The sequence below is a fragment of the Thunnus albacares genome, chromosome 14 (assembly GCF_914725855.1).
Source record: "Thunnus albacares chromosome 14, fThuAlb1.1, whole genome shotgun sequence".
In the NCBI taxonomy this organism is placed as follows: Eukaryota; Metazoa; Chordata; class Actinopteri; order Scombriformes; family Scombridae; genus Thunnus; species Thunnus albacares.
Genome location: NC_058119.1, coordinates 1,781,346 through 1,804,902, shown reverse-complemented (window position 1 = coordinate 1,804,902; position 23,557 = coordinate 1,781,346). Strand labels below are relative to the sequence as shown.

Below are 23,557 nucleotides of genomic sequence, written 5' to 3'. Positions count from 1 at the left end.
ATGACAGACTTGTTTTACTGGTGAAAAACTATCTGTCACACTTGATATTGTACATGCCCACTGGTGCCCTCGCTCTGCACTTGTGCCCTTCAGCTTGATGATGACAAGTGGAGGTGTATTTCCAGCTCTGCTAGCAGTGAGGGCCATTTTGTGTCATATTTGGGCATGATGCAAGCTTGTTTGAAGAGGTGGCATCATCAAGGCATTCCTGAACAACCAGCCTCATCACTCTGTGTTCATGGGCTGTGGCAGTTCACTAGCTGTATCACTGTATGTCTGAGGCCTGAGTTATTTTTTTTTTTGGATTTGATGCCTTTATCAGATATTATTAAATTGCCCCAGGAATCCCAGGTGACTTATGCTCAATAATTGTTTCAGATTTGCATCCCAAAACTAAAGCAGCTGAAACTGTCTGAGTAACTCCTTCACTGTCTGAAGCCACCTGCTTCCCTGCTGCAGCCCCCCAGGTGGTGGTCATTAAGTCATCAGTTAGAGAAGGGGTGTGTCTGTGTGTGTCACCTGTTGAACTTATGCTGCTTTCACATCATGTGGGATAGATAGTTTAGATTGGAAAGATTCCCATGTTTATGACTTGAGTGACTGAGTGTTGATGTCACCGCACAACTCAAGACAGTATGATGGCAGAATAGGTTGTGTGGGGGTTAAAAATACATTGCCAAAGGAAAGCGTGCTTATGTTTAACCGACTTAGCATGCTGGTTAACATCATTTTTCCCACCATGACCAACACTAAAGTCCATCCTACACACCATGCAAAATATATGGTTGTTTCTTAACATGCTTTTTGTCAGGAATGGGAAAATAGTCTCCCCAGTATTTAAATATTTTCACAGAGATTTTTTTTTTGCTAGCATCTCACCTATTTTGTTAGGGTACAGTGACTGAGGTCAACCTTTTAACAGCTTAAGAAAACATCATGTGAATGGAGTTGTTGTGTAGTGTTAGTACCTGTATTAAAAGATCTGTAAATCCTTCTGTGACAGGTTTGCTTTGACTTTTGTTAGTGGGGATGCCCTTAAGTTTACATTTGGATAACAGATTCTGCCTTTAAAAATATCCACCAGAACAGTAATTCATCTAGATACATGTGTAAGTTCCTTTACAGTTTTCTTGCTTTGAATTTGTTCATGTCTCTCTATCACCTGACACCAGGGCTGCTTCCATTTCCTCCATAAACTTTTTTTTCTATCATGAATCAGTCATTTCTTCTTCACTTTCACCTCGTTTTTCTTTCAACACCATTAGCCTACAGCCTGCAATTCTTTGTCACTTCTCTCTCTTCTCTCCCAATTTCGTCACTCACTCTGGAAATGTAAAAAACCTTCCTTCCTTAAAAATCTGACAGAGCATGAAGTAGAACTTTAACTTATATTGTGTAAATTACAGTAATTGTAGACAAACAACACACAGTGTGAATGCATGCATAGTTTTCTATCCAAACTATCAAGTTACATTAAAGGTGTAGTCTGTAGGATTTAGTGGCATCCAGCAGTGAGGTTGCCTAATTGCAACAAACTGAATACCCCTCCAGGTCTGATCTGTCTGCCTCCCATCCCCACACAACCCTGTGAGAACAGGGGGAGGTGCCCGTCACCACACATTAGTGCTAATTGGTCTTGTCAATAGGATATTAGTGTTTTAACATGGCAGTAAGTGTCTGTGGGACGGCCCATGAACGCCTGTTAAGGTGACGGTTTGCTCGCAGCTTCAGAGGAGATTCTCCAGTCGCTGCAGGTGTGGAAGCCTTTCAACTCAGAGCCTTCCAGATGGTCTCACATTTTTACAGCTTCTTGTCCCCCAACTGGTGTAATGGGTATAATGGTGACTGGGAGAAAGACGCTTTTGTGTTGCCAAGTTAGTGGTCAGCCAAAAGTGACAGACCAAATAAAAGCACTATTGTCTACTTTATTTTCATTTCTCTGTGGTGTTTTAACAGGAAAGGTCATGTCTGTCAGGCTTTCACCGATGCAATCTTACACCGTTCATTTGACATCATCAGTAAATATGTTATAACAATTGATGCCTCAAGACGTAACGAGTCAACACACCTGACACAAAAAAATTTGGACTTAACACAAAAAAAGTCTTTAATATTTTTTATTATTTAACTCTTCTAGTGAAATGTTTAGTTATATTTTATTTTTTATGAATTTTATTTCCCAACATGAAATACTGGATTCAGCCTAAAAAAGTACTCACCGATTAGTTTTTAAATTAAAGTCCTCTGAGGCTGCAAAAGCCCCCAAATTCCCAGACAAAAATACAAAGAACATGACCCCTAAATGTTCTTAAAAGTAGCCAGGGTCCTGGACATAGTAACATCAGCATTTATAATACTGGTGCTATGTGCTGTATAAATGGTTTTATTGCATTACAGTAATATTAAGCTGTTACTTATTTGAACAAAAAAATCTGTTTCACGTACATGAACAGTTCCTGCAATTTATTCAGTTAATGGTACACAATGACTGGGTGACAGTAATTGACCAATACAAGCTAATACTGATACTAACAGGTTTGAATAAAGCTGCAGCTGATATTTGGATTTTGCGCAAATATTTATTACCTTTAAATGAGATAATTTTCTTGGTGACAAGGAAAACTATCTATAGTTTTTTTTGCCCAGAATTCTAGTCTGGTAAAGTATTCAGTATTGAATAAATACTGTAAATAAGACATTATGAAATGAATAATCATGTGAATAAATACAGAGAAAAAATATAATAACCATAAAATTGGATAGTAGTTTTCATTGAATGTTATTCAGTCACACTCTTCCCTGTTTGTCACTGGGAAAATGGGCTATTGTCACTGTAACGACGGGTCACCGTTACTAGATCTCTAGTTAATAGTAAATATCATTACTAGATGAAAATGGTTAATTGATGCACAGATTTGCCTATATTAGTACACAGGTTAAATGAACACACGTGGATTGTTTGTGTATTGCAGTTTGCTTGAGTCTGGTGTTCCACAGTGTGGACATGGGGCTGTTCCAAAGTTGCCTTTAAAATCCTCCACACACACACTGCATCATTTGTATTTAACATGTAGAAATAGAAAATGAAGCTTTTGTGGTTTAACAAGCAGGCAGTCCCAATCTCTGCTGTATGATTCATATACCCTCCAACTCTGACTAAACCAGTATCAGGTGACTGCTGAATGTAGGCATACCTGTGGCTAATGTTAGTCACAGGTAAGCCTACATTAATGCAAGTTGCATTTCTCCTCCTCTGAAGCATCTGTCAGCTGACTGCAGCGACCACACTTATATAAACGCTCCATTAATCCCGGTAAGACAGCGAGCACGCTGACCCTCAAGTGTAAAAGTAAAGGGGCATTACTGGGATTAGTAACTGTAATGTGATTACTGAATTTCAAACTGTAATCCCTTACACTACTCGTTACTGAAAAAAAGTAATAATATTAATGTGACTCGTTACAAATAATGTGTTACTGCCCAACACTACTCGATAGTAGTAAAATATTTGTTAATTGAGGAGTACAATGTAAGACTCAGGCTAAGCTAATTGTAACAGTAAATTGAAATCTGTCTGTCACGCACAAACCTATCACTGCCTGTTCTTCTCCCAGGGTGTTCAGACAAAAGAATTCCCCGGGGGCACACACTTATTATTAGTTCTTGGAAGGTAACAAGAAGAGGGAAGTGGGTAGAGGGGAGTTCATTTGTACTGTTTGAATATATTTATTTATTCAACATATTAATTGGTATTCATTAGGTTTCTATTTGTGTGTGTAAATATTTATTAAGATTGTATATAGTTTTGGTAATTGTTTTATGTAAGTATATACTGTATATTTATGTGTGTGAATATCTGCGTTGAAGTAACCCTGCAAGCTGACAGTCAATGGCTTAAAAATGGCTAGAATTAATTAAAAATGACCTACAATAACCTAAGGAGCAGGATGACCTTACAATTTGACTGATTGAGCTGAGTTTTATTATTATTCAAAAACATATTGGATTGATGCAATACAAGTCCAGTATTGTCCCTGTGTATCAGTTAAAAATAATCACTTATAATATTCCCATACCACAACTCATCTCCGGCTGTTAATTGTCGCTGTTGTCAGTTCGGCAGTCCCTGTTGTGCTGCACTGAATTGTGGGATGTAATGCCCACCTGGCACCTGCCAGTCAGAACTGACCGCACGCTATGTTCACATGGCTGCCATGCTTTTGATTATTTAAAGTGCCAGGTGACGGAGAGGGCAGAACTATGACGCCTCAGTGGTGACTCTACAGACTGAAGCTTGTGTTGTTAAATGATGATGATTTGATTAAAGAAACAGGATCATCAATAAAGATGGGAAAAAGGAGGTAGTCCATGTGACAGATGATTAAAGCTCTGGAAACTTGATTCGTGTCTAATAATTAACACCCAAAACAGTATTTGACACACTAGTGGTGGGGCATAAGGATGATAAAACATCATATAATATGAAGGGTACAGGATGGCATTTGATTTATGCTACCAATGTGATAAAGCCTTTGGATTTTAATGACCCAATTACCATTCCTCTACCACCAATCTATATGTAAAATTGTCATAAAGAGTCTGTTGTGACAAAAGTTGAGATGAATACATGATCTCTGTGTAATTCTGAGAACATGGCTATGTAACTTTGGGCTGGTGTGTGTGTATGTGTGTGTGTGTGTGTGTGTGTGTGTGTGTGTGTGTGTGAGTGTCATGGATGTGTATGTTTCAGTTGAAGGACACCGAATATTATTCTGAGCTTGACACATTTGTGAGCAGCCTGTGAAAAATGAACTTTGTAAGATGCTAAAAGTAGAGCAGCAGAATCTGAGACACTTAAAGGTGCCACAGAGTCTGTTGTCTTTCAAATGTTTATCATGACCATGAAACCAAGCAAAGGGCCTAAAAATATGTGTAACATACATGCTGCTCTAAGTGGAGTGAAATGAATCACCAGACACATTGCTTATGGCTGAGAGGGCCTCATATCAACAGTCTGGGTATGTTGTGTATGTGCAATCACCACATGGCCCTATTAGGGTTTGGGCTTTTGACGAACAATGAAAATGGAGCAAAGCCTATGAGCCAGTTCAGGCAGACAACTGGAGTGCAGTATGCAGAGAGTGCGCTCTGCATATTTCACTCTCTGCATCACATATCAACACACCCGCTGCAATAAGATGTTCTGTTCAAGCTCTCTTGCTGCAAGCATCCTCACAGTCATCACTGTTGCTGCTCGCCTGGAGTGCTTATATTTAAACATGATGGCAGTTCCACACATCATGTTTACCTGCAGAGCCTTGGTTGTGTGCATCTTTGAATATTAAAGCTAGAAATTGTGTCCGCAAGATGCAATTACAACCATGAATGGTGGGAGTGGTACATCTGGATGTGAAGTAAGGTCAGCAGCATACACAGCATACCATTTTAAAAAGTCATTCATTTCCAGGAAACTTCTCGGAATTCAGTAGAAATGCATAACATAAAGCTGATCCATTGTGTTTATATGTCAATTAACTATCTCATGAAATTTGATTGTTTTAAGATAAATTTTTGATTTAACACTATTTACACACTTAAACATCTCTGAATGTGACTTTTGTATGTTGAAGATATAAAATCTTCCCATACACCTGTCTAACCCATGCCCTACAGCATGGCCTGGTTGACTGGATAAGTCAAACTATGTTCTGTATGTGTCACCTCTCACTCAGTATCACATGCTGGCCTGCCATGCTGCCAAGAATAAAGATTCTTCCCTGAGGATAAGCATATTCCACAGAGCCTTTGTTTTCACTGGCAGCCAAAGCATAATTTGTCAGATTTGTTTGTTATAATGACCCACATAACTTTAGGTCTTAACAAGTTCAAAATAACATTTTTCCATTTTAGGATGAATTTGGTAGTGCTTGTACTTTTGCTACCTGTGGGGTATGGTTGGCATCTTCCTCTTAAGGGGTAGATGATTTACAGTATGGTTTTTGTGGACCTCTATTGGTGACCAGTAATCCATTTTGTAATGTTTAGATCAGGCTTGTATGAGCTGATACTGAACAGAAATTCAAGGAGAAAACTACAGTTTCCTCTAACCATCAATTCAATCAGTTATAATAAAACATCAAAACAACAAAAAAAAAACAATAACAACAACCAAAAAATAAATAAATAAATAAATTTTAAAAAACTGATACTGACCGATCAGATATAGACACCCACCTGGTTCTTGTTCTTAAACATTAAAGTGACCTGGGCTACTTGAGCATGGAAGTTGATCTTTGGGAACTGCAGTCAAAAAATGAAAAGAAACGCAACAAAAACAAAATAATCTGAGGTCAAAGGTCCACTTAGTAGTTTTTGGAGCTGAAAAAAGAACCCTCAGAAAGTTAGTTAGTGTACCTTTGGGCTTTGAATATTTTGTTACATGGAGCTACTTTTTTAATGGCAATATTACAGGTACCATTGACTCATTATTTGTTTTATTTAATGTTTATTTGTATAGGGACAAGTATCTAGCATGAACTTATGTCACATAACCCAGCATTTATAGCAAAAGCTAGTTTGCAATGCCGTCCCTAGATAGGCTTTTAAAATACATAAAACTCAATATGGCACAAGACTCAACAATACATTATGTCATGTTATATTATACTTTCATACCCTGCAAAACACACAGTTACATTCTCTTACCTTCAAGATTTTTGATCACAGAGTAACTTGAAAGATCAAAAGGCAGCTATTCTTTTACTTTTTTTTCCAGCAAAAATGGACAACTATCAATGTATTAAATTCAGTTTGTGCAGCAGGACAGCAAATTCTTGTTTAGCAGCATTAACTTGACTTCATAAGATCTGTTTCTTTAACTATCAGAGGAAGTGAACCTCTTAGTCACATAAATAGAGCCTGAGGATTGTTGAGATGAGATCAGGGCATTGTTATGCTTCAGGACTGAGGATACATGTGTATACATTACTCAGTGATTTATTGGTGTGAAAATACACAAGCTGCCCACCTCATCCAGGACTGTCACAAACAATGCTTGCATTTTTATTTAGAATATTGCACCATACCACACAGACAGAGAGAGAGCCAAATGATGAAAATGCAAGTACAAGTTAGCAGTTCATCAGGTCAAACTATAGAAGAGAAGAACATGGCAGGAATGTGATGGCAGTCTTGAATTCAGGCCAAAAGTCTAAGAACTGACTTGATTCCCCGCATTGTTGCCAGGGAGAGGCTGAGTGGCACTTCTTCTTGGATGAGAGGGAAGAGAAAGAGAAGAAAGAAAGGATTGTGAGACAGCAATACCCCTCCTCCCTCCCCTGTCCATGTCGCATTTCCGCCTCAGCAAAGAAGCCCTGACTCACAGGATTTAGTTTGCTTTGTACCTCAGCATCACAATGCCAAAGGACTTCAAGCTATGGGGGAGGGTTCAGAGTATTGATCTATATGAGGAGCCACATTAAAGTCTGGAAATATGTGAGCTTCTGAGGATAGAAAAGCTGATAATTACAATTTAGGATTGATGGTTGATTGATGTATTTTGTGCTGTTTGACAAGTATACATTATTTCATCCAGAATTTTAGTGTTTCATATTTGGTGAGCTGCTGAATTGGGACTTCGTAGGTTTGACCATCATACTGCTACTAATAACATTGTATTCACAAGTTAAATGCTGAGATCTGGGAACACAGTTTCATTGCTAAAAAGCAGTCTGACAGATGATCTGACAGGTTTAACACAAACCCCCTGGTATGAGAAAAAAAGACAAATACTACAATTATTATCCAAACTGTCCATTGTAAGCATCCATCACAGTTTCCACACCAACTTTTTGGTTCAACTCTGTCACCCTTGATTGGCACAATTCTGCAAACCTTAGATTACATTCACTGATGATATTTCTTAACAGGGAGTTAACCCTTTAAAAGGGTTAGACCTGTCTGATCATCATTTACAGCAGTTGGCTTATGTACATTTGAGTGATTTTTAGGGCTGGTTTCATCAGGGTTTGGATAAGGTTTGTTTACAAGAGTTGCAACTGCTGGTCGGCACCATCTTTTCTGTTTGGAGCCAGGAGCTTCCAAATATGGAATGCTGGGTGTTGCCTTTCACGCTCTGGAAACATGGCCCACTACCTCGGACCCAAGCTAACGCTAGCTTACTGGAAACACCAAGTGCTGCGCCCTTGGGCTAACGTTAGCTACTTTAGCTAAATTAGGCTAATAGGGCCGCTATCATAATCAGGTAACATTAAAGTTAGTGAAATATTGTGACAATAGTCCGACTCTGTGAGTCCCGGAGCCGGGAAGAGCAGCAGGTGAACCAACTGTCAATCACAGCTGTCAATCAATGCTCACATGGCAGACATCGAAGCTACCATAAATCTTCAAATCTTATTAACAGAGCAATAAATTCCAGGCTTTTTGAATGGAAGTCAGTTGGAGCATCTAGTGGCCATCTGTGACATTGCACTTTAAGGCACTTCTCCATTGGCTTCAGGTTCAAGCGGTGTAGCTGCTGCTTGGTTTGTCTTCAAGACCCACATTGGATAGTAATAGTTTCCATTCTTAACTGGACTATGAAAATTTACTTCTGTTTGTTTTTCCCTGAATATTCTTATGCTCATTACTACATTTCTATCTAACCCCTCAGCCATACTGGCTTGGAACATGGCAGGGATGTGAGGGTGGATTTGTCCTGGGTAAAAACAGGAGGAGATTGGGGGGGGGGGGGGGGCTGGCAGCAGGAAAGAGGTGGGGAGGGTTGGGGTTTAAGGCCCTTTAAAGCCTGCCGCTTCTGAGAGAGGAAGTGCGCTTTGACAGTTTACCTGGCTGGTATCCCAGGGGAAGCCATGAGCAGAGAACAGAGGCATGTAATCTGACCCCTCCACTCTGACCCCCACTCCCCTTCACTCCTCTCCCTGCCAGCCACACAGCTTGGCAGTCTGGCATGGTTGGCATAGTTCAGCCCTCACCCCATTCAGAACTGTTACCCACCCAACAACACACACTCTGGATAGTTATGTAGATAGATATAAAGAGTGGCAGGACAGAATTCCACCCTTATGATATACAGTAGGTGTCATAAAGAGGGCATTGCTGATTGTGATTATACGTATGCCTATTTTACTGAAATTCAGCTTCAGGGCTGCAGCAAGGTCAAGATACAAATGACTCTGTTTGCTCAGTTTGAATTCTGTCAGTGTGGATTATTTAGTGCCAAAAATAAAAGACTGTCAGCACACAATTTAACATAAAAGAAAAGACTAATTAGATCTTTTGTGTCTCACTGGGTCGATCAACATGAACACAGATAACTGACACAGATATTGAGTTTTTTAAGTAGTTCCCATCTCTGTAATACTGAGCTGACCAACACTGGGGGTTTGCTAGTCTAGCATTTAAGGAAATCATATCGAACTAATGCTGATCGTGCAAGATTGCAACTTGCTGCTGTCATTACAAATATTTCCATTGTAAACATAAAGTTTATTGATCCCATGCAGAGAAATTGTGTTATTTAAAAGTGTTATTTATCATTTAATTACTAGATTTTCTTGATCTTGATGTTTTGCTCTTCTATTGCAAGACTTCAATACTGTGCAGGAAAACTCTTCAGCACAGTGACTCATTGTGTTCTTTTTTTCCCCTTTGATGGCAATCTATGGTGCTGATAGTGCTGTTAGCTGAGGAGTTTTTACACTGCGCTTATTATAGTGTTATAGTATTTTCTACTGCCCCCTAAATATTATTCCAATTTTGTCTGAAAATGACCTAAGTGCAAACCAACAGTAATGGATATATACTCATAACCTCTCAACTGCACCCTGAATATTCAAAGCATCAGTCATAACTGGTGAATCAGATTTGACAGGAGAAATTCTGATACAGGTACAGTCTCAATCCCCCTTTGGGTGACCCAGAAATCAAAGTCTGATCAATGATGTCCCAAGCATTGCAGACCGATGGAGCAAACAGACTAAAGCTGATCTATAGTCTTTTTTTATTCCCCCATGCTTTGTTAAAACAATTCTGAAAGTGTCTTCTTACTGGCAGAACAGGCTCTATTTGTAGCCATTTCATGATAATACCACAGGAGCTTAGCTGTGCTTGTGTCTGTGAGATGTAAATAGCACACTGGTTTGGACAGGAAGACAACCTGTGTAGACAGTGCTTTGCAGGAACAATGTGACTTTTTTATTGCCACAAGATACAAATCCTTGTCCAAGGGGCTCCGGTGCCAAAACGCCTTGCAGGGTGGCAGTGCAACTGGGGTCAACTGGATCTTCAGATACTCGGAGTGCTGTGTGTGTGTGTGTGTGTGTGTGTGTGTGTGTGTGTGTGTGTGTGTGTGTGTGTTCTGTGGGGGAGATAGAGTAGCAGCACAGAAAAAGATACATGTTGATCTGCATGTCCATATAAAACAGATTAGACCATATATAATTTGTTAGGGTTTAAAGATTAACAGGTATGTATCTGTGAACTGATACAAAACACTGATAGAACATCAAAGTCATAAACCAAGTTCTGTGTTACATTTGTCAAAAAAATGATCTATCTATCACCTGGCCTGCTAGCAAGAGTGCACAAGAGTGCAGCGGAATCAGAAAGTGCATATTTTATGCCAGTAACACCACAAACCTTGCTACTAATTTAAGAAGGCAGCATATGCACTGACGGTGAAGTAACTGACAGATTCAGCAATGCTTAGGAGAGTAATACTAACAGTAGCATCTAACAATACTTCCAAAGTACATTTGCCCCAAACTACTCTCAGTTTAAGGCAATTACTGAAGCCATAAGTTGTTTTATTTACACTGGGACATGTGCCCATATATACATTTATATGGATGATGCTGACCCACAAACAGATGTAACCAAAACTTCATCCTCTTTTGGAACAGGCTCAAATGTTGAGGGCCGGATATATTTCAAAATGGACAGGGACTTGGCCAGTGGATGTTTTGTGTATACTACATTACGCATCATGTCCTCACATGTGAGATGCTGCATACTGTCCTCACAGTCATATATTTTGGGCTTCATGCCAAGCAACCCTCATAAACATGGGCAGATGATGGAATTTATATCACATGAGCCATCAAGGCTACTCCTGCCCTTATGCAATGTCAGCAAAATGGGAAGGAAGAGAGAAAGTTTCCATTATTTGAGTGTGAGTGTTCATGCATTATTCCAAGATGGTTATACTCATTGTTAGCCTTGTTATAACCCAATGTATGTATTTATAGATGTGTCAGTTCCACAGTAACATTGGACTTATTTTGGTAGATGTGATGGTGATGTATTTTAAAGGTCTGTTGTTCCTCTACCATTTGGCTGCTCATAACTATGACTAAATGATATGACGTGTACATGATTTTATGGCTTTTAATTTTTGATAGTGGACAGTATTGAGGAATCGGGGATGACAGGCATCAGAGGTTTTTCTGGTTGGACTCAAATTGTAGACGTCAAGATTGCACTGTCAGCATCTTAAACATCTATGCCACCATGACATCCAGTATAATTTGAGCATCACCAAGTATATCACTGTTCGTGTATACTGTTGTTGGTGTGATGTTAGACTCAGAACTAGCACACTTACAGCATATTCATGAAAACATAAAAATCACATCTTATTGTGTCTGAGCTGATCAATATTAAATTGCGTCTGACTTTGAATCACAGTGTATTGTATCCTTAGAAATGTATCTGGATCTTGAGCACAAGGGTCATTCTTGATATTGTAATAGTAGTTTGACTTAATTCAAGGTCCACTTACTATCTTTTTCATGAACTTTTAGTTAAATATCACAGTCTCTAGAGGGATAGATACACACTCTTAATAATGTCTAATATCTCCTTCACCTCTTCAATTAAACTGATCCTATCCATCCAGGTAATCCAGTAGCTTTAAAAACATTCCTGCATAAATGCTCTCTTTGCTGAACAAACGGTTGCAGCTAAAAAAGAAACCCCATGATGTCCTTGTTAAAAAGAGGCTTCCTCTAATCTGTGCAGCTGACATGGGGGGCGGGAGGGTCCCAGGGTCGTGGAGTCGGTTATTTAAGGAGTCCCCCAAGTTCACCTTGACATGTGTGCTGACAGGAAGAGAGCACGGCAGATCCCCTTTCTTCGCTCGTGATAAGTTTACAGTGCAGCTGCCAGTGTGTGGCCATACTTGGAGGAATGTGGCAGCCAGATACAGGGAGAGGGAAGAGACAGGATACTGAAAGTTATACAGACAAAAGAGGAGGAAGAGGAATGAGGGAAAGAAGAGAAGAACAGAAAAGATAAAGAGTCTGATGTGTTTTTTGTGTCATCAGTAGGAAATGCAATGTTGTCACATTGTCATCATTGTTTCTAACACAGTTCACAATAACCTATAATAGGTAGAAAGCTGTAGAGGGCTAGCAAATGAAAACAGAGCTCCAACAAAACATGTTTTGGTGAAGAATCAAAATACAATATATTATTGAAATAATACAATTGTGTAATATTCTTTGCACTTTTTAAAATAATTTTATGCTAACATAGGACTAGCCATCAACAAACCAGTGCCAACTCTAGCACCTGTTCCTGATTCAACCCAAAACCCAACACTCTGAATTGATTATCACATACACTGAATTACCAGTTTATTAGGGACACCAGTACAATCTAGTGCAATCCAGTAAAACTGCCTTACAAAAAATCATATCTTTATGAAGCTCAGAATGTTCGGCTTTTGTTTCATCCACCCTAATGTACCTACATGAGGTGGGCAGAATATTAGAAACACCTGTCAGTATAACTCCATCCAATACAACAACAGCACCACCACTAACTTCAGCTTCTAAAATGACCATGATGCAATAAATAAAATGTAAGTCAATAAGCTTATTTCTTTTATATACATTTATTTGTTATGATCTTATAATAGCATATACTGTAATACAAGCTTCACAAAGGCAGGCTTATAGACTTATATTGTATTATATTGCATAAGCTTGTACAGGTGTACCTGTAAACCTGTAAAATGGTTACCCAGGGTAACCTGTCAGCTATTTTCTTTATAGTCCAGCATAGCAATACTGTATAACAGAAACCTAGCTATGATGTAGTGATTGAGGTGTATTTTTTATTTTATTTTATTTTTTTTTTTTTACAATTGGTGGATTTTAATTATGCTGGAGAAGTTTAGAGTAACATGTAAAGTGTGAAAGTGTGGTCCAACACAATATGCAGCAGTCTGTCATTTAGGGTAGTGTAGTGTCGTATGCGGTGATTATGTGTTCCAACAGTCCAACGGTCCAACACACAACTTCAATAGAGACACACTTGTTAAATCCAGTCCAACATTGTCCATCTGGGCTACGAGTGACATTGCTATTAAAGTAAAATCTTTTTTTTTCTTTTATAACCTGTCCAGTCTTGTTTCATTGTTTTGTCCATCATTCCTGTTGGACTTAGTTTACAGTTTACAGCTAACAGTTCAATTGCTGTGATCTCAGAATGCAGTGACAGCAGTAAACCACAGTGATCCACAGTTAAATCCAGTTATCTAAACGGTTTTGGTTTTTTGGGGGGGGGGGGGGTTGGAAGTGAAACCTAAAATGAACACCTACAACATCTATTAAAACAAAAGTAATGTAAAGTAAATGGACTGTACTTGTATAGCGCCTTCCTAGTCTTCCAACCACTCAAAGCGCTTTTACACTACAAATCACATTCACCCATTCATACACTGAATGGGTACAGGGGCTACCATGCAAGGTCCCAACCTGCCCATCAGAGGAAACTAACCATTCAAACACTGATGGCACAGCCATCAGGAGCAATTTGGGGTTAAGTATCTTGCCCAAGGACACATCTGCATGTGGACTAGAGGAGCTGGGAATTGAACTGCCGATCTTCCAATTAGTGGACGACCCACTCTACCTCCTGAGCCACAGCCGCACAACTAAATTAAAAGAGTACATACAGTGTGGGACTTATGATGTATATGTATATTGTATGTATATTATCTCTTTTATTCCACCCATTCTTCTTCCTTGTCAAAACCTGGTGCCTACATTACCCAAAATGCAACTTGACTTGATTCACTCAACTGTACTGTTATGCTATTAGTGGCTATTGTAGCCTGGAGCTGCTAGCCTCCAGCAGAGATGAGGAGTGGGCTACAGAGGTCTGCTAACCTCACTTCTTTTTAAGGCTGCATTCACACCAAATTCTGTTTTTCCATGGCAATGTGTCCTCCCATTCATTTCAATGGGGGTAGTGCATTTAGGCTGCGGGAGTGGGGACCGCATGGGGTTCAGCAATAAAAACGCAGCGGCTGTCCAGCAAGAAGTTGAACCAGAATCAACTTTTGCCGAAATGCAACCCGACGTCACGCTGTGATTGCATTGCTGGATTTAGTGTGAATGCAGCCTCTACACCCCCAGATTTGTTTCATTTTCAAACTTGTAGTCTTCTAATTGGATTTTTACAGTGGTGAGTTTTAGTAGTAAGATTGCTTGTGTGGTTGCCCCATTGATTCTGTGTCCCCATATGTCAGAAAATAAAATGTTATCTGAACTGATAGGAATGATGGTCTTGATAGTATCAGAGACTCCACAATGTGCAATCTCTTTTTAAAATTCCATGGCTGCCTATCTGTGGGACAAAAAGGGATCAGTATCTGTGGGAGAGACATTTTTAGAGAAAGTCACTATTTCTTATTGGATTTACACTATCAAAAGAGAAATAATTGTAATATTATTACTGCAGGTAGATGGCTCATGGCCCCCTCTGCAACCCCCACCACTCCTCTCCATCCAGATACACCTTGACATCTGCTTAGTATGAGGTTCAGTTAACATCTGAAGGGTTACACAGGATCTGTAGTGATATTCATCCAAGAAGGGAGGCAGTTCACCCCTTAAATACATGAATATGAATAAATGTGAAAACATTTTGTTGTCTAAATAACACTTGCAGTAAGGATGAAGTGTGAAGTGGTGAGATGCAGTAGATGAGTGAGGCAAACTCACCATCTGGTTTCCTCATAATAAATGTTGTAGTGAGCACTCAGCCACCTGATCTCCTCTCTCTCCCACTGTTCCAGCTCACACACAACACACACCCAGCACACCACTAAACTTGTTAGCGTCTTGTTTGGAGAGTGTTCACAGCCAACTTTGAGAGAAATGTCTTTATGAGCCATTTGACCTCTTTTACCCTGTCTTGTCAGGACTGAATTTGAGTAATGCAAATACGGACGGAGTGCGTTTGTGTGTTTGGACGGCGTTTAAGCACAACGCAGATCAGAAATTAGAAATCCAAATGATCTTCCTGTCTTTTGCATTAAATGAAAGTTCCTTTCCCTCAAAGAGCACCAGCACCAGAGACTCTAGTTAGTTAGATATTTTCCAATGCAAGCCTCCACTGTATCTCGTTTCTCATTGGCCCAGTCAGTGCGTGTTTGTGTGAATGGGATTTAGGAAATGCGCAGTCATTCAGCAAGAGCCGACCACAAACGAGCGACCATTTCTGCTGTTCCAAATAAAAGCATGATAGTGAATACAGCAAGGTGAAATTAGATGTAATTGAATCTGACCTTCCCCCGGTGCACCCCACTCGCACAAGTACAATTACAGTCCTTATGGGAAAAAGAGGTTCCAAATGGAGTCTGGCTGTCTTGGCATAGCCCTGCAGCCCCAGAGGGTTTCGAATTTACTGATGTGACTTTTCTGTGTTTGTTGTGTTTTAACACATGGACCACAGCAGATCAGGGAGGCAGATTAGGATTATAGAAAGGTTCGGGTTGAGTTTTTGCTACTACACAAATGAATCATTGTCATAGTTTTGGGCAATACCAACTCACCAAAGTAATAAGGCTGATAATCAGTCTAATCTGCCATTTTGTGTTCACTTCATTATTCAGTCTGATTGGTGGGTGGTTGTATCTGCCCCATCAACATCTGTTTCTGACAACACAGAGGCTGTGGTAGAGGTTGCTAGAAAGCGTTAACATAATGTTCTTTAATAGTGATCGAAGAAACATGCTGATTTAAGACTTGTTATTCCTGTACTTCGATTTACAACAACCTGTACAGCAGTCTCCAACTCATTCAGACGTTGCCATTTTTGTCCCCATTCCTAATCTTGCCCACAAGGCTCTGAATAGCTCAGTTGCTTTTCTAAAGGGAAACAGTCATCAGTGAACACAGCACCAAACCTATTTGAATTGCTAAAAAAACTGGAGGTGTGAGTGTCAAAGTAACTTCTGAGTTCATCGAACACAGCAAGATTGCTACAACGATCCAAAGAATGGACAAACTTGACCATCAGACAGGCTGTAAAGAAGTCAATGGTTTATCCAGATGATCTAAACCACTTTATTTGGAGGTCAAATAGAGAGAGCACCTGAAATGTTGCTGCAGGAAAACTGTGCAAATACTATTATTACTTACATACTACTACTGTAAGTACAGTAGGTCAAAGTTAAAGCAAGAAGTGGCTCTGTAAACTTAAATGGATATTTACAATAGATGGTTTGAGTAATAATTTTACAGTATATCAGGGGGTTCATTTCCAACCTGTCTGACCATTTGACTGTTTTTTGTCCAGACAGACTTCTTTCTAGTTTTCCCAATTCTCAGTGATTAACTTGGTGAAAAGAGTGTTAAATATTATTAATATGTCCAAAAGTATGAGAATAAACCAGAAACATTGTAAGGTTATATGTCATGTTTTATGTCCATATGTGATCAATTATCAGTATCATGAGCAGTCAAACCTTTTCTAGTGTCAACAAACACTAGTTTGTTGGGGCATGTGAGGCTGGTTTGGTTGAAAGCGTCTTCATAAACGTGCAGATGAGGAACTGAGAGTGAAAAACTAAAGTATGTGAATGCAAAACAACATTTGTTTGCATTGGATGGAGATCACCCCACACATGCACCTCCACTTCATTTTCAAAGTCAGATGTTAGTCTCACGGACAGTTGAGTTGTTTTCCAGATGGTCCTGAAATTTCCAACAAAACAACTTATGTCTTACATGCTTAAGTTAACAATACTGCTGCTTGAACTGAGGTTTAGCCAGTGAGAGTGTTTACAGTATGGTATTAAGTAAGTTTTAGTAGCAATCATCACAAATCTGCAAAGTGAAGCCACTCCAAACAAAATATGTTTGTTGAATTCACACTTCACTGACACGTTGCTCGTGTTCGCTCATTTCAAGCTTTTTTATGGTGTTAATCAGTCCCTGTGTGAATATCACACTTGCGATTTCACACTACTACTTCTGTAGCAAAAGTCAGTGACCAAGTTTGAATAAACAACACACACTCCTAAAACTGCTCTTCCCACTGAACTGGAGAGAAGTTTCATATCCAGTCTAAAAGACTTGGCGAGTTACTGCAGATGAGATTGGATGTGAGTCAGTGTGGTTAGTCAATAATACTGTTTTAATGTTGTACTGATGACATCACTATAACATCATCAGGGTTATTTTCAAAGCCACAGAAAACATTATACAAAGGGGGAAAATTGCAATTATGTGTGAAATTGGTGGATTGGTAGATTTAAGATGTTCAGAAGTATGATTTATTCTTTATAGAGGAGCAGCTAAAAACATACAAACTAGCATCTTAATTTGTGTGTAACTTAATTTACTTGACAGATGGAAACATAGTGTATAGTGACCGACACATAGTGCTTTGGTGCACACCCACCAATCCAAACACACTGCCACTGTGTCACCACATAAGCTCTGTTAAGCTAATGTGAGTCATTAAGATACATTTATTCAATAATGGCTGTTTACAGGAAACACTGAGCCAAAGTTGATATACTGTAAGTTGTCAAGAGAGTCAGCTACCCACAGCTCTGTGACTGAGACCCCCTGACACACACACAGTCTCCCAGTTTGGCATACAGTGTGTGAGGCCTGTGTTGCTTTGCTCCAGACATCCTGTGGGTATTGGGGCGATTTAGGAAACCCACAGGGAGCACGCTCTTATGTTAACAGACCTGGGCTGCCTGCCAACAACAGCACGTTTCATAGACATTTTTGGAAACGGAGTTGAGTTTTGTTTTTTTTTTTTTCTTCAGCTGGCTGCATGAGGGCAGTGGGAATGGTAGTTAAATTGTGGTAGCTCATTTGCAGAAGGTCATGTATCACCTTCAGAGTTCAGTTGTAATTAAGAGCACTTAAAAGACTGGGCTGAAGGGAACACATACACACACACACACACACACACACACACACACACACACACACACACACACACACACTCTGGCCTCTTCAACATATGGTGTTGAGCAACTGACCAATGAGGGAATCAGCATCTTTAAACAATCCCATAAATATCTGATAGGAAGTCCAAAAATATCTCAGTCTAAACTAAAGATTTTTAACGCATATTTAAATATCTTAAAGTCAGACTATGTAACTTTTGAAAGAAGAACTAACACAACCTTCCTCTTACTAATAAAAAGTTGAATTCATAAGTAATAAAATGCATTCTTACTCAAATCAACACATTCTGGGATTTTACTGTTATAGTCGCAGTTGGTCTGGTGTGACCAGTAGCTAATGGGGGCTAATGTTAGCAAACTTAATAGATGCTGCTGTGTAACTGGCATTATTCAGCTAGTATGCTGACTTTATGACTCACCTCTAATTGCAGCACTGTCATACTATATTTTAGCATTTAGCATTATCCTGTAATTGTCACATTAACACTAATTGTCAAATTACATCGGCTCGCTTTAAGCCCAGCAGTTAGATGTGGTTTCCCCATGAAATACAGACTTATTTTCCTAAGCAAGTCTAATTGTATTGATACAGATTCTGTACAATAAGTGAATAATATTGTGTGTCTACAAGGTTAATATGAACAAGGTTAATATGCTGTTAAACCTTGACATCAGAGACCAATGTCAGTCCCACCGATCAGTGTATCTTGCTGTCAATCAACATATAAATCGTCTTTGCTTGTTGTTATGGTGAGTCAAGCAACATGTGTGCATTTAAGTTTGGTAATCCCATTGGCCTGAAGGGGTGGAAGAGGCTTTAAAGAAGGTTAGACTGTAGATGATTTTGTCATTGACCTTGACCTTTATGAATTCATAATTATTAGTAAAAAGGTTGACTGGAGTAAAAGCTCAATACAAATTTTACAAAATATTCTTAACTCAAAGTTCACTCTAATAGTCTGCGTTAGTGAAGATTCACTGACAAAGATGCTGATGAAGACCATGGGATGTGGTTGAAAGCACTGGAAAAACTACTGAGTAAAGTAAAATGATTTTGTCAAACTAGTACTCCCAATGTTACTGGATATTTCAGGTGAACATGAATTCTACAATAAAAATCATAACTCTTGGTTACTTCTACACTTGAAGCTAATAAAAGACTGAGAGGCAGATAAATCCAAGTAGTACAAAAACACAGTTAATGGCCCAGGACTGAAATGCATGGTGTAATACTTTACAGATTTAAGAGATCAGTCATAGATTGATAACTTCATCTTCTTATTGTTTTTGCTCCTAAATAAGCTTTTATTTCACTTTCATTTAGCATAAAATTGCCATCAAACTGCTCAGTTTGACTTTGTGAGGCATGCAGGCACTACACATGTACAGTGTTAAGTCACTGACAGATGCTCCAAAATAAAACAAATCAATGCTGAATATTAATAAGGGGACAGGCTATCTGCTTTGGCTCACAGTCTGATTGGCCAGAGGACTGGGACCTTGAATAATATTATGTCCGCCAGTAAAAATGTGTTCTATCCAGAACTGCAGTGTTTTTCTCTCTCTGTCCAGCTGCAACATCAACACTGAGCTGAGGAGGAAAAGGTTTATTTGCTGTGGTGACATTGATGGATGTTTCCTCTCTACATTGGACAGTGGAGCTGTTTTTCACAATATGTTTCAGCTCCTGACACATCTCGCCAGCTGATGACATGAATATAATCTCAGGCTTATGCACTGAATAAGAATCTAACTTTATGTTGTTTATATTCATCCTGCCCTTTGCTTATTGGCAGTTTTGTAGTTTTCCCTATGTTGTTACTCTATGCTGCATTTAAAGTTGGTTGCTGGAAGACCAGTCCATATATTTGGCTTTGAAAAGAGTTGAGGAATGTGGAAAGCTGAAACCTACAACCTGGACAACAGGAGAAGGGGCTGTGCCAAACATGGCTCAAATGCTCAGCTTCTAAAGAGCTGTATTCTACTGAATGGAGCTTTATGAGACATCAAACTTCTGCCAGACAGGCCTGGTTTCCACAGAAAACTCCTCCATTCTGTCTTTTGTCATATCAAATAAAACATGCACCCAGTATACTATTAGCAGTGTTGGGCAGTAGCATCGATATAAGTACCATTTTCACTAGCGAAGCTCTTTTATTGATCAATTGGCGCGGTAGTGTGCACACAAGCTATATTTTTCCAAGCATTTCTGAAGCTAAAGTGCAGTGGAGCTTTCTGCTGTGGTCTGAAATAAAACTGCTGAGGATCAACACATGACGCCACCACCATACATGGAGGAATTGTGTATGTGTAGCTAACGGAAGCACTTCCGTATGATGGTGACATCACGTATCACAAGCTTGATTTTACTTGATAGAAAGATGGCAGAGGGAACCTAACATTGCGGATGAAGAGGAACTGGAAAGGACAAGCTAAAATAAATTAATATATATAAAAGGGAAAAGATGGCGGGAAAATTAGGGAACAGAGGAAAGGTTTCAGTTAGTCTGAAATATTACTTTTGTAGTTATTAACATTGACCAGCAGAGGTTACAACAAAAATGCAAGTCTACAAAACTAAAGTATTGTGGTTAGTCAAAATGATTTGCTTAAAATGTATGTAGATATATCTACTAGTAAAGAGTGGGCCTAATAAAAATACCACCTTTTAAACTGCCAATCATATAACATATAATAATTATAATAATAATAGAATAAAAATTATAAAAGTAGCTTTGATGTAGCAAACTACTTTTGCCATGTTGCTGTAGCTTAGCTAGCTACATTTCTCTGGGGGAAAGCATCAATGTAGTGCAGCTGCATTTAATGTAGAGTAACTGGTAGCTTAGCTCACTACACTTTCCAAGTAGCTTGCCCAACACTGACTAATAGACACTGAAGCAGTTAAGCAGCCCATGACTTCAGTGTTCCCTTTTTTTAACCATGTGTTGTTGTTTTTTTACATAAGGGATTTATGTGGCCCTTCACTGTGTGCTTGAATGCAAACAAGGGCTGTAGCCAGGATTATACATGTGGGAATATGTCATGAGTCCTCTTAAAGTTTTGTAAAAGACTTATTCAGTTAACTGCTGACATTTTAGTTCTCCACACTGCCACAAATAAATACTGAATCCTTTGTGTATTCATTATTTATTGGATGGCTTACTTTTATTTATTGTTTGCCTGAAACTGGTCAAGATTATCTTTATAAAAATTAACATTTTCACATGTGAAATATTATATGTCATATATGAAATGTCTGAAAACCACATATACCTACAATATACAGTATATTCAGTTTATCATATGTGAAATTGTGTTGTATTTTCACATTTACATTTACATGACAATATCTTTATCACGTGAAATTTCCACTTACCCTCGTGTACCAATATGTGTTTTTTTAATTGTAGTAAGAAACTTGCCCTACATTGCTAAAACTCCCCAAATCTCTGTGAAAATACAGAGAACATAACCTCAGTGCTCTCAGTGGTACCTACGGCCCTGTTACTAACTTCAGGGACATTTTAAGCAACACCAAAAATAAAAACAAACCTCAGTCACTTGTTTTCATTTTAGCCTCAAACTTCATCTTGATTTAGTTTAAAGTGCTGGAGGCACAAGTTTAACACAAAGAGGTTTAGGTCATGGTGTTTGGACACATCATAAAGAAGTCTTGTGTCTGATATATCAGTGTCCTTCAAAAGGACAAATTAATACACAGATCAGTCATTGTGAATTAAACTTCTGCTTTCATGCCGCCTTTATACCAACAAGGACTTTTCCAGATGTGCTCAGTGTGAGAGGCTTCACCCACGGATGGGTTACCTTTTGTGTTGGACATACGGCACTGATTTGTCCGATCAGCCTTGACGCTCAGCTTATGCCATTTCCCCTCACGCTCAATGGACTTTTCATATGAGCCATAAGCCTCAGGGTTTGTGACGCACATGGCCTTTATACAGCGATTTACCCTCAGATTGACTGGCAGACTTTTACAATAATAATGTTTAATTATTTCTCAAAATGGAACTCGCAGGGGCAAAAGTGACCTTATTTGACTGGTATGAGTGTTGGCTATTCATAGTCCTGGTTCTGTCATCGTAACTGTCAATGGAGGACGGCACATTTTCACAGATGGCTACACTTTCATGTGCGAATGAATGCAAATTGTGCCATACATTTTTAAATGCAATTGTGCAATTAAAGTCCTGTATACACTGGACTGTAACTAGTCATTTGTAAAGAACTGAAGTCATGGTGATTTGACCTTTATTTATCTTTCAACAGAAATTCCATTGCAAATGATCTTCTGTAGCTTACTGTAAAGACCCAGTTGCCCAGAACATACTAACCCAGTCTGACAGTCTGAAGATTATGTTAATTTTCACTATGAATTGTTGTTTTTGCTCTTCTTCCAGAGGTATGTTGCCTATTAAATCACATTGAAATTTCATGTGTTGAATATCAGCATGATATTCAGTTATATCTGCTAAAGGATCAGAATGAAAGCTCAGTCTCACTCTCATCTGGCCAGTAAAGTAACATTGTCTTTTAAAAGTCAGGCCTGATATCCAAAGTTAATATTAAGTGTGTCCATTGCTACATTGTCTGACAAGAAATGTAACATGTGGTCACTAACCATGATCTTAACCTTCTTAGCTAATATCTATGTCATCAAATCTAACTTTAAGTCCTTGTGATGCTCCATTAGTTTAACATTACAACTACCTGTTATTTTTTGTTTTCTGCCAACTAAAAATATCCAAACCACACAAGTTGTATGTCATATCCCACAATTCACAGCAACAATACACTTTATGTCAACCTCAACTGAACATTATGATATAGTAGAGTTGCTTATCAACTACTGAAGAGTGAAATTGAAAAAACAGTTTGCTTTGCTAAATCAAAAAGTTCCGAATTGTCAAAATCTTGGCATTATAGTTATCAGTGAGGCCATGGGAATGGATATTATATGAACATGATGTGGAGAGGTTGGAGTGATTGATGAATATGCAATTCATCAATTGACAGTTAAAACGCCCACCGATTTGATATTGTCAGTCGATGCTCTTTGCTTACCTTGTGAGGCAGCTAGATTTGTGAGATCACGATCACGCGAGAATCCATCTTAACAGGCTTCAAGTTATGCACTTGTATCAATGTCGCGAATCCAGCTGTCTTGCAAGGTAAGACAGTGATAGACATGATAGACAGATGATTCATTCAATCACCTGCCAAGTATTTTTTGAAAGTGCCTGCCCTTTTCCAAACAGTTTCCAAGGACTACTTCTCAGATGGGTCTGTGTA

At 38.9% G+C, this 23,557-nt stretch overlaps 1 protein-coding gene across 5 annotated transcripts in view; it reads left to right on the top strand.

The window, feature by feature from the left end:
* Positions 1-23,557, top strand: part of col13a1 (collagen, type XIII, alpha 1) — a 143,169-nt gene that overhangs the window by 12,460 nt on the left and 107,152 nt on the right. The gene's annotated exons all lie outside the window — the stretch shown is intronic.